Raw genomic sequence first — 12,800 nt, 5'->3', positions numbered from 1 at the left:
ACTGCTCATGGCATTAAACCATTTAATTAATTTACTGGAAGATTAGTTTCAATGCTATGCCTTTTAATAGAAACTTTACCTGCAAGCCAAAGTTTCTGAAGTGAGCAAGACAACCAGCATACTTCAGATACCAAAGTAACTCTTATTTAACAAAGTGTGTACATAATTCTAAAACAATCCCATTAAGGTCTTGATTGACAGCAGGAACGCTCTGTTTTAGTCAGGGTAAAAAGAGGAGCTACTATCAAAAGTGAAGCTGGCAGAGTATTGTTTTTCCTATTCATCAGTGTTCTGACATGAAAAACAAATCCATTGCAGATCACAATGAAAGCAAGGCTTTATATGTGTTCATGGAAGTATGAGAGGAAACTCTTGTCTCAGTTATTCACTGTTAAATTCAGATCCAAATCCTTGGCTTAGGTAATTCAAACCTGCTGCTAACATCCAAGCTACTGCCCATCCAAGCTACTGCCCATCCATCCAGACAGCAGGTTCATCACTTCCCTATTGATGGGATTTTATACCTGAACAGATCAACAAAGAAACAAATACTAAGAGCTGCAGCCTGAAAGCAAACCATTTAGAGATGAGAGCTCAAATGCAAACCAGCAAGTTCAGGAAAGAGATTATATTTCTCAATGTGCTGTTGACAATGGCTGTAATTAATTTTTGGCTCACAGGTAGTAATTTTCAAAAAATAATGAGAATTTGTTGTGTTCCAGCACAGCTTCTGCACAGAGAAGCCGTGAAAATACACCATTGTCAAGATTCACACAGTAAGAAGGAATGAAAAGAAGGATACTTGGCAGAAAATTTCTCCAATTTGCAGGGCAAGCTATGTGTCTCCTTCAACTTCTCTTTGTTAATAAACACAGATAAAAGGACATGACAACTGTGCATGGCTCCTTTACATGAATGGAGAGCATATGAGAACATGCATGATTTTGAAACTTTCTGTCTGAAAAAATGTACAGAATATGAAGTCCTTATGCTTGCTAGCTCATTCTTAAGTACATTCCATACCCAATTATCTTAAAATAGAGTGAAAGAAAAAAATAAAACCATCACCAAACTTTAATGCTGTTCTCTACCTGTAACTAAGAAGTGTTTCCAGAGGACTCCAAGTGTATTTCAGCACTTTTTATTTTAGTCTCCTGACTGAAAATTTAATTTCTCTTGGTCCTCCTCTAGTATCAGTCTTAGCAGACAATGTCTAATGACAACATTCTGGTGTTTTAGTAACAATAAAAAGAACAGCTATCTTATTTTATGACCTGTGATTGGTTCAGCACCTCTTCTATATTACAGTTAGATTAAATAGTAAGTAAATATATTTCTTGGCAAGTTTTCATATCATGTGACAATGGATTATGCATAAATAAATCCAATAAAGGGTAACCAACTAAGGAAATATTCTTCCAATGCCTCAGTATACAGCTTTTGGCAATGGTGATTATTATCATGAGCAGTATAAAAAAAATAAAAAAATAAAAAAAATTTACCAGATTCAGAAAATAGAGAAATGGTTAACATTATACTGTGTTCCAGATGACTCACAAGAACCACTATCACTCTTTTGGATGGTAGCTTACCTCAGAAGAGCACAGCTCATATCAGAAGTAAGAGAGGATCAGGGATAAAGAATTTTTTTTTTTTTAACGAGGAAATAAATATGGAAATGAGAATTGATATTGTGTTGAGCTAGTTTAGGTTTGAAATGAAAGTCAGATATTTCAAAGTTATGATTCTCATAATTAGAAATTGCACTTCCCCTTCTCTGCCATGACACTGCAAAGCACCTGCTCATAGGAGCTTCACAGCAAACAGATGAGAATCTTCTGCTCCAAAACCAACCTGTGAATTCCTAAACCAGAAGACAATATTGTCTTTTATTTGCTGAACTTTGCTAGGATGCAGAGGAGACTGAAATATACTGTTTCAGTAAGAGCTGATAGGACTTAATCCAGTTGGAGTATTTACCCCACTGTGACCTTTTGTTTAGATGAGCTCTTGAGGGCCCAGACTTCTCTTCCTGGGTAAGTGAATACTGAGCATAAATGTGAAGTGTTCTAGAGAAAAACCTGTGAGTGTGTCTGGGGTTTGTACAAAGGTCTGTTTGTAGAATGGAAAGATTTCATGCTGCCTTTCTTTGCTCTGAACTTATGCTTTGTTCAGCACTGAGGAAGTGACCTGGAAAGAATGAACTTGCAAGATGTGGGAAATAAAGTTTTAAAAATGCAAAGCACATAGCATTAGCAAAAGCAATCTGCCAGGTGGTAAATAAGCTTAATGAAGAAATCATATATATCTTGAAAAAAATCTTCTGGACACAATGTACAAAAATAAACAATGAATATTGCAGCAGTCGATCCACCTCTTTTGGCTAACACTGAGTCTGCTCACATTAAGAACAAACTTTTAAAATAAATTCTACACTAAAAATTTTAAAGCCCTGTTATATGAGCTAATGCTTTTTTCAGTTCTCATTCCCTCTCCCAGGAGAAATTTTCTTCATACTGTATTCAACAAATATGCATAAGCATGATCAAATGGGTATATTTTATTTATTTCTGCATAAGTTGCAGAATTCCCTTGCTTACTTGGGCACTCTAAGCATTTGAAAATGAAAGATATTTCACTCATTTCTGTCACCAAAATAGGTGACAGAACCTTTGACACCAATGATCTAGGAGGATGAACAACGTAAATTAGGCAAGCCTGCTGCAATAAATTGACAAATTGCTTTTACAAAACTGCTCAGTCCCAAATGGTATATAGTAATTAGCAGAAGAGGTTCTTAGCACCTCATCAACATGAGGAAATTCAGCACTTTGGATGTCAATGCCCATGGCAGGGGGATTGGACTAGATGACCCTTAAATGTCCCTTTCGACCCCAACTATCCTATGAGTAAACACTTCTAAAACTGAAGTATTGTGTAATAAAATATCTGCATTTTAAGTTTAGAACTTGACTATTGGAAAGCTTGCTTTTAGCAGGAAATATTCAATAGCAATGGTGATTAAATAGCTTAACATTTCTGGCACTTCTACTGTCATATCTCTTGAACTGTTAACTTGCTACTTTTCTAGAGTGCACATCTTTATGGAAGCCATTAGTGAAGGATGGGGAAAGACTTTCCTTGGAGGAAATTGCACCCCATTCCACTTTCCCCTCACCCCCTTCAGCCCCTCAATTCAATTCTTGATTCCAATTTCAGTGAAGATACGATTTTAAAAATTAAAAACTAGTTGAGGAGGAGAAATGAAGAGTTATTTAAATGGCTTTAAACAAAACCACATTTCCGTTCATTCTCAATTTCACATCTAAATGGCTTGTGGCAAATGCTCAGCATAGATAAAAGTTCATAATCCTTTTAATAACAATTTGCCTGCTGTTCAAATCCATTTTATGTTTTGGTTAACTGAAGATATTTTGGAAAGTATCATAAAATCATAAGAAACCAATTACATTGTTTTGTTGGTACAATCCATTTTTTATATCACAGGGTGTGAAACTGCTAAAATGCTAAAACTGGAAATTCAAGGATGAAGTCACACAGAAAAAGAACTCTGAGAAATAAATTAGGGTGTTCAGCGTCATTTTCATATTTTTTAGTTAGCTTTGGAGAAAGGAGGTATTTTCCACAGAAATCCAATCTGCAGCAAGTCTTCATCCTTCAGTTAGCATCCAGTCTGAACAGAGTTCTGAAGGTGAGATGATCTTGTACCTATTGTACAGTTTGAGGTAGTTCTGCAGCTACCAGTGAGCACTTTCAAAAAATGCACTCAAGTGCCTGCAGGAGATAAAAGCAAGGAGCTTGGCAGTCTATCACTTGAAAAACAAATCTCTCTGATAGTAGAAGCCAAAAATGTTTCACTGGAGGAGAATACTCTGTCATATCAGAAAAAATGTTAACATCTTCAAATTCTGAGTCGGCAAGTCACTGGATTTTCACTAAATTCATGTGTTCAGGTTCATTCTCCCTTCTAATTCACTTGTTGAATTGTCCTTAGAGGAATTAAGGATTTAACCAATCAGTAAGTTTTTATAACCAATTACCTAGTGGGAATATCTTTAATCAAAAAAATGTAGAACATATAGCTTTAAATGCTAAAATCTTTCTTTCAAACCCAGAAAGAATTACACAATAGAGGCAATTAGCAAGATCACCCCAAGTAGCCACAAACATCTCCAAGTGCTTGTTTGTGGATTTTTTTGTTTGGTTTTTTGTTTGTTGGAATTTTTTTCCATCAAGAAAATTAGAAGGAAATAGAGAAGCTGTTAGCTTTTCTAGACTTTTCTCTGATCTTTTAATATGTTTTATTACACAATGTGTTCATTTTGTCTCATCTCTCTAATATTTTTTTCTCAGAGGTTTCTGTTTTAGCAGACAATGAATTTGTTTCATAAAGCTCATTAAACTTTTTCCTAACTTTTTATTACTGTAATTTTTTCACCAGATAGGCAGTATATGCCTTCAGTATGGTCTAATACTTAATGAATCTTGTTTTAATCAATTTAATTATTTCCCTCCTCCCTGTACTACTTAGTGATCTATATTCAGATCAAATATTCTTGAAATAATCTATTAACCAATGTTAACCTGAGAATCAAAGTCAATTTTTTTACTAGAACCTAATAAGGCAAACTGTTTATGGCAATTATTCAATATTAAACTAATCTGAATGACAAAGCATTCTGAAATTTCCCAACTTGGATGTCCAAATGTAGGAAGCTTGATCTATGCTTAGGAATCTAAATTAATGGTCTGGGTTTTCAAATATGCTATTTTTTTCCCTCTAATAAGGCCTAAATAATTAAATCTGGCACAAAATTAGTATTTTTGAAGGATTATGAAAGGGGTAAATACTTGGTTTTCATTTCACAAATAATTTGCAAAAAGAATAATGATATTTTAATGTTTTTATACAAAAAAGTAATATGATAAGTGGCTTTCTACTCCAACATAAATAAAACATTAAACAAAACAGTAAAACCATCCATAACATCAATGGAGTTGTCTTCTAAAAACCAAAACATCCAATTCAAATGAATAATGAAAGGCTTCAGCACAGTTTTTACACTTACAGTATTTACTTATAGATCATCTAATTTCCTCCTAAGGCTAATGTAGAAACTGGAAGCTGCTACCATACACAATCAATAATCCTCTTAGAAGCTTAGTGTGAGATACAGGAGACATTGCCAAAAGTAGTCAGCCAGAAATTAAATTCATTTCCAGTTTTGTTGCTGTTGCTGTCGTTTTAAGGAAAAAGCAACTCTAACAATTCCCAGCATCTCTCATTTTGCTTACTGAATTTTCCTTGCAAAGGATGATGTTCAAATCTTCTAAAGCTTTGTCTGACTGGTTGGACCTTATTAACACTATTTGAACTTGGAGAAAAAGCAACAAAACATTTTGTAGTTCATGATTTCTGTGAAACATTGGTTACAATGCAGAGGGCAAATTCAGCTTGTCAGTCTTTACCGCTATTAAACATGCCTTGGGCCCTGAAGAAGGTCCAGTCACTTTGTGGGGGATGAAATTATCTGCTTGCATTAGAAAGCGGAATTCCAATAAAAGATCACATCTGATGAAAGGCACATACGTTCTTCCTAGGGACAGCAGGAAGCAGAACCAAGTAGACTCAAATATACAAGATGTTGCACATATTAACTCATGCTGTTCTCTGACAACATCAAATACCCCAATGATCTGTGTGAATCGGCCTCTTGCACACTGAGGGATAGAACCCATTTCAGGCCAACATGAAAAACATCCAGTTATGTAAAGTAGCTTAACTGAACCTCTGAATTTAACTATAGAGTCCAGCAGTATTTTCCAGTTTGTGTTCCTGAAGTCTAGATAGCTGCTCTTCTAGAAGGGATCCAGTCTGACTCATTAAAAGGATAACATTTTCAGAGAATGATCAGAATGGCCCACCACTAAATAGCTGCATCAGGCACTCCCAAGTAAAAAAGCATTCAAAAGAATTCAAAAGAATTATCCACTTCCTCTACAGTCACTTAAATTTCTAAGTTATTAAAATATACCTTTCAAGTGTTGAGTGAGAGATCTGTAGGCACATTTAAGTTTCCCTACCACTGGGCCATCCAGAAAAATAAATATTAAGCATGATTTGGAGAGTTTCCAAGGCAAATATAAGAACAAATTCTTAGCTTCACTGACAAATTATTGCTTTAATGTTATTTTGTTCAAGCTTAGAACAGAAGCTCTGAAACCCCTTGTCTCCACAAAAGAAATTCAGACACTAAAAGTGAAGGGAAATAATCAATACAATGTGAGATGTAAGGAGAAGGCAGTCTATTATTCTGAAATGTCTATAATCCTCAAAACTTGGCAATGCTATGCAAGGGGAGAGAACAGCTAAAAATCAAGTTAGGAGATTGCATCTACTACTTGGTATTAATTTTAATTCTGATTAAATTGCAAAACCCAAAATCAAGAAATGACAAGCATTTAAAAAAAATCAGCATAAACTTTTAAACACTCTAAGTACAAAGGACTAATCAGAAAAATCCTTAAATTTAGTAACTGAGATGTAAGAGTATTTGGGGCACTGCGCTGACTCTAGTTTGCTTTTGGTTTTTAAATCATGGTTCCCCTTTACTGGAGACTTTTCTATGTTACATAAATCCAGTAATGAAGGAATGTGTCTGGATTCCCAAGGATGAACAATGAACAAGAAGGAATACAGATGAGTGTACAGCTCTGAACAACATGATTTAAAGTCAGAGACGTTTTTATTTGCAGAGAGAAACCAGGTCTGTAGTGTCTATTACATGTCATTAAAACTGTTCACAGGACAAGAGCTTGAGATGCCCTGATGTTTCTGGTTATTAGGATAAGACTAAAAGCAATCATCATCTTCTATTGCTCACTTGGAAGCTACAATTATCCTGGCCAGTAGGACTTTAAAAAGGATACCCATTCTCCCAGAAATCTGAAGCATAGTCTACTAGTCTGGATAATTAAATTATCTGCTTTAATTGCAGATCTGACCATAATTATTCAATTTGCTGAGCAACAAAAAGATCTGAAGCTGGAAATAAACATTTGGCTCCTACTTTTCTGTCTTTTGTACATTCTACCTAGGAACATAAGAATGGATTGTGAGCCTTCAATCCAAGATTACGTGTTTTTCTGTGTGATTCTCTAATTTTAATCCTTCACTTTTACATTTTTTCTTCCACTAGAATCTTTCTAGATCTCAAGATATTTGTCAGATGGGATTTAAAATGAGATTTCTTTCTTAGACTTCTAATGAACAAAAAAGAGAAATACAGGTCAAGAGAGAGAAGAAAAAAATTCAGTCTGCTTTTCAATCCTGATGAGGTAAAAACAACCTACCTACAAACTTCAGAACATCTTGTTCCCTGAAGATATCCAGATACTGGATAAATCATTCACTCTCATTACCTTATAAGAGGTAGAAAAACCTCTTATGATTTTGAACTCAATAAATTTTTTTGGCAACAGATATCTGATGATAGCTAACTAAGTTAAGTGTAATACTGCTATCCTGAATTTAAACTCTGAGAGCTGAGAGAAATATTGAGAGAAAAAAATTAAAGCAACAAGAAGTTGCTTTAATTATGCTGTTTTTAACTCTCAACATTTTCTAAATGCAATCTGCTCTATGCAGTTGATTTGACTACAATTTATATTAATGAAACATTTCAATAGCATACTGCTTTGCAATAAAAAGCTTGTATCTACAAGCACAACACTGATTAAAATGAAGGTTTTGGTGGTGGTCTGAAGAAAGCTTTGTTGGGTTGTACTCAGTAACTGAGAGGGGTTGTGGTGCTTTTTTTCTCCCTACATGGAAATAGAAATAACCTGTCATGGTTAAAAATGATCTCAGATTAAAACTATTGCACTTTTTTTCCCTGTTAGGGGAAGATAATTCTCACCCATACCTGTAAAAAATTTCATCCATAAGTTATAGGCAGCCTCAAGCTAGTTCATGTACATAAATAGCAAAAGAGAATACTCACTGTCAGCTACTGGATGTCTTCATGTCTTAATCTATGGTAACTTGTCTTCTGGTTGTGTGGTCCAAAAGGTGATTTAAAATAAATTTTGTAAGGCTGCAATAGTGGTTTTATACACTGCAGGCATTCAGGTCTTGAAGGTAAGCTGACTTAGAAGTAATTGCTACTCTCTTGTCAAACAAATCCAAGTAATTTTGAAAGCTGGGGTTTATGGGCATTATTCTGATTGTATTTAGGAAGATGAGTGAAATAATTTTCTTTTTAAGGATTCAGTGTTTAATTAGCGCACTTGTTTTACTAAACTCAGTTATAGGGACATGATATGTTTGCCTGACTTTTGGAAACTGACACTGGAAATGCTACTCGGCCAAAGAAGATAAACTAAAAGTGGTGCTTTTGGGGGACCATGTCAGTAAAATATTTTTCATTGTCACTACAAGACAAGTAGTGAAAAACCTACATCACTTTACTCTCTGGATCAACTTTTACCTTCTACTACCTTCAGATACAGTTTAGTCATTATGAGATCCCTTATCCTTCCTCGGTGACAGCAGAACAGTCAATATAATCCATTCTCTTTTTTTACACAAAGCACAGCTGCCTTATGATGAACAAGACATAGAATTTTTCCCAGTAGAAAAAATATTCCTGCTTCAAGTTTCTGGCTGCTCCTGTAGACTTCACAGTGAGTGTGCCAGAAGCCACAGCACAAAGTTAGACTGGAAAAATTAATTTCCCACTGTGGCTACTAATAAATAGAAGTATGCAATTAAATCATACCATAACTAAAAAAGGTCTCTTCATAGCAGTAACAGACCAAAATTTGCTGGCAATAATTCCAATACCTACCCTATTGCCTTACTGCTCACTCTACCTTGCTTACTCTGCTTTTTTTATTCTCTGCTTTTATTCCTTTACCTGACTTGCTTTCCAACAATTCAGCTCAGTTAGAGATACTGCATTTTGCTCCATTTCATTTCTGCAAACACGACACTGTTGTCACCTTCTGTGAAGCCACTTGATCACCTTCTTGGATTCTCCAGATCTCGCAGAACTATGGCAAAAGATTGGACTGTCTAGTTAAAGTCTTTTAGCATTATTGTCTGACAGTTCCCTGTCATAATTATGAAGTCTTGCACATTTACAACTATTTCACACTTTTTTTCCCTCCTTGTTTGTTAACTGATGCTATAAACTGCTTTCTCAGTTCAGTCTATTCTGTCTGTGCATTTGACATCTACACTTCAGCAGTGATAAACAAACCATTACAACTCCATACATAGAATACTGTGCCACGATGTCTCTTACTGATGAAACTGAACCTCCAGTGGCAGAATCAAGAAAGACTTATGCAAGACACATCAAACCAGTTTGAAGTACTCTCCATGTGAATGGAAAGGTCTAAAAACAATTTCAAAGCCCTATTTAGACCGTCACTACTTAAGGCCTGATTCAAGGCTGTATCTATGATTTTTTTTAACAGTTGTACTTTTGAGCAAAATACCTTGAATTTCTTCTTTTCTTTATCCTTTAAATTTTATGTTAACTATTACTGTATATGGCTGTGCCATTTATTTTAGCTATACCATTTGGCACAATCTCAGCTTTTCTATTCTGTTAACAATTTAAGAGAAATTATTCTTACTTTATTCTGTCAGTTTATTTCTTTGCAAGGCAAAGAAAATGTTGACCCTGTTTGGGTATAATTTACTGAGGATGTGAAAATGGAGGTAGTGAGGGTGAATCATCACATCTGCTGTTCTTTCATTTAATAAGAACAAACCTTTGAAAGCATAATTGGGCAGTCCTTAGACAGAATGATCAGTGATCCTTCAGTATGTCTAATTAAATGTTTACTAAGCCCATCAATAAGAATTTGGATGTACAAAACCTAAAAAGAAGAAACACATTGTGGTATCTGTTGAAAATAACAGTAATTTTTTCTTGCTTTCCTTCATAAGATAGATGACCTACTGAGATAAATGCAGGAATTTCATTGAAATCGGGAAGAAATTTAATCTTCTATCTGGGTTTCCCTGTATCTATTTTATGTGTGCAGGAAAATAGGAGGCACAGTCTCCAGGGTAAGCAGATTGGTTGCTGCTGACAACAGCACACTACAGCTGCTGTTAGCAGAAATCAGGATCCATGAATCCAGTGATTCAGCTGTACTTGAATGCCTGATATGGCTCCTCATGTAAGATCTCAAAGAACTTTTTATATTTGATTTGATAAAGAGATTCAAATTTTACTTCCATCTGAAATCAAGTCTAAGTGTAAAAACCTTAACCTAGCCAGAACTTATTGCAGATTTGAAGGTAGTTCTCAGGAATTTCTATGAGAGCTTGGAAGCAAAGCAATGTTTGTTCTTCTATTTTGGTGCCCAGAAAGTTACAGTTCAGAACTGGGGGCATGAAAGAAGAAAGTAGGAATGACGTGAGCTTTTGATTAAGTTAATATATATTAAAGTAATCTGTATTAAATTGTTTCAGTCACTAAATCCTTTAATTAAAGATAATTTGAACAGTGTTATGGTTTGAACTAATATATTTAGATTATTCACAATTATTTCAAAAGTATTTTTAATTTGTCTATATTTCTATTTTCTTCTTTGCAAAGAACATGGTTCGTAGTTTAGCAGGACCCTTTCAGCTAACAAAAGAACAAACTTGGCTTCATTAAGATTAATGGGGTGAGGAGAAGAAGAGCAAGGAACAAGGAGTAGTGGTGGCTCTCCTCCACATTAGCACTAAAAGGTTTGCTTACTTGTGGTCTTGTAATTTGGGAGTGAGTGCCCTATAGCTGCCTATACTCCTGAAGGTTTTCCTCAGGCCTCGTGTTTGCTTCAGCCAGGCTCTGGCAAGGCAGGGCAGGTTTCCTGCTGGTCTCAGGCAGCCTTCTGGAAAGGGAGCCCCAGTTGCACACTAAAGCCCCAGCCTTGAGGAAGTACATTCCACTGTACTTCCTTCACATTACACGAATGTGAAGGAGATGCCGAATGGAAGAAATTGTTTTCCGTAATTTGTTCTTTATTGTATCAAACCCATATCTTGAATAATCTCAAGAGTCATTATTCAAAGTGAAGCATTTGCCATATCTTCATAAATACTTTCCACATCTAAAAATGTGTTTCAGTCAAACAAAAGTTGGAATAAAGTAAAAGCTGTTTTAAACTTATCTACTATACTTTGCTACAGCTTTCTAATGCTGAAAAGTTCAGCAAGGTAGGGAACAGAATACATAATTCTGATCTGAGTGAGTCTTGTGGAAACACTGGGGAAGGTACTTCAGGAAGCAATTTAGCAGTCAGCATGTAGCAAAGATGAGAATAATTATCAAACAGCTGTATATATTCCAAAGACTTATGCTATGATCAAGTTAGCATGCTGGTGGCATAGCATGTCATATCATATCAGGCATCCATTACAACAAATCTGGTAGTACTTTAAATCCATGTACCACTATGCAAAATGTAACATCAGTATCAACTTCTCAGCCTTTCAGGATGGCTGCAGAAGAGATCTTGCTCACTAGAGTGTGACTGTGTGATCCTGTTGTTCCCTGGGAAACCTATTACCTTTAAGAACTATCCAAAAAAGCATCCAAAAGTGGGCAAGTAATCATTATAATATCTACCCATTGAATAAAAAGAAGCAGTAAACCTAACTCCTGAATCACTGGATTAGAATAAACCACATAGGGATGAAGACAACCCAAAGGGAGGTTTTGCTAACACAGTATAAATAAAACATACTGCTCAGTTTATTTGGCTGTCCCAGATTTCTGTCATACTTTTTGAAAGCTGGCAGTACAGTTGCAAAAACCTTCTCCTAGATGAGGGCAATGCTTGGAAAACAGGATTTCAAAGCATCAAAAGCAGAGACCTTCATGCAGTTTGACCATACTGGAACCTTCACAAAAGCCTTCAGCATCTTTCAAGGCCACATAATTCAGAGTGAGATGGGAGCCCAAACTTCTAAATTTACTTGTTTACTATTTTTTTTTTTAAATAATACTTAATTTTTCTCATTATTATTGTACTCATTAGCAAAGGAGTAAATGAATTTCTAATTTAAAACTACATTAAATGATGACTTTTGATGAGCATGTAAAGAGGAAATGCTTGGGAATACTGTACCATTTCATTTTTAAATTAACTAATAACACATCCTACTTCAGAAAATACTTCATAACTACATGAAAAGTCCTGTATAAACACAGATAACAGAGATGCCTTTCTAAAAGCCATTTACAATTGGATTACAGGCTTTTTTTGCTACATTTTCTGCAGTATTTTGCTTTTGATGAGGCAGAGTCCTGACTCTGTTTAGCTTCTCTAAACAGCTAAACACGTATTATACAACATACAACCAGTATCTTCTATCTTCTGAATCTTAGTAGGAGGAAGGGAGGCAGCACAGCTTTCAGGATTCTCTCAAATACCCTAAGAACTATACTACCACTTTTTTTCCTCCCAAAAAAAGCCCCCAAAAAAGGACAGTCAAACGTTATGGAAATGCTCTCCATATTAAACCAGAAGAGCCAGAAAGACAATTGCTGGGAGCAGTAAGGCAAGTGTTCAAAATCAGGTTGATGTGACTTGCATCAGTTCTGATGTTATTAGAGGTTCTCCAGTCTGAACAGAAATGTAGTACTTCTTAGATTCAGCGACTTGGCTCTTGGTATGCTTTTTCTTTTTCTTTCTTTTTTTTTTTTTTTTTTTTTTCAGGTTCAGATATATAATTAATTTCCAAGTTAGCATACATTCAATTTGTCTTG

Source organism: Parus major, chromosome 11 (genome assembly GCF_001522545.3).
Source record: "Parus major isolate Abel chromosome 11, Parus_major1.1, whole genome shotgun sequence".
Classification (NCBI taxonomy): Eukaryota; Metazoa; Chordata; class Aves; order Passeriformes; family Paridae; genus Parus; species Parus major.
The sequence above is the reverse complement of the archived record's forward strand: the minus strand, read 5'-3'. Positions refer to the sequence as shown.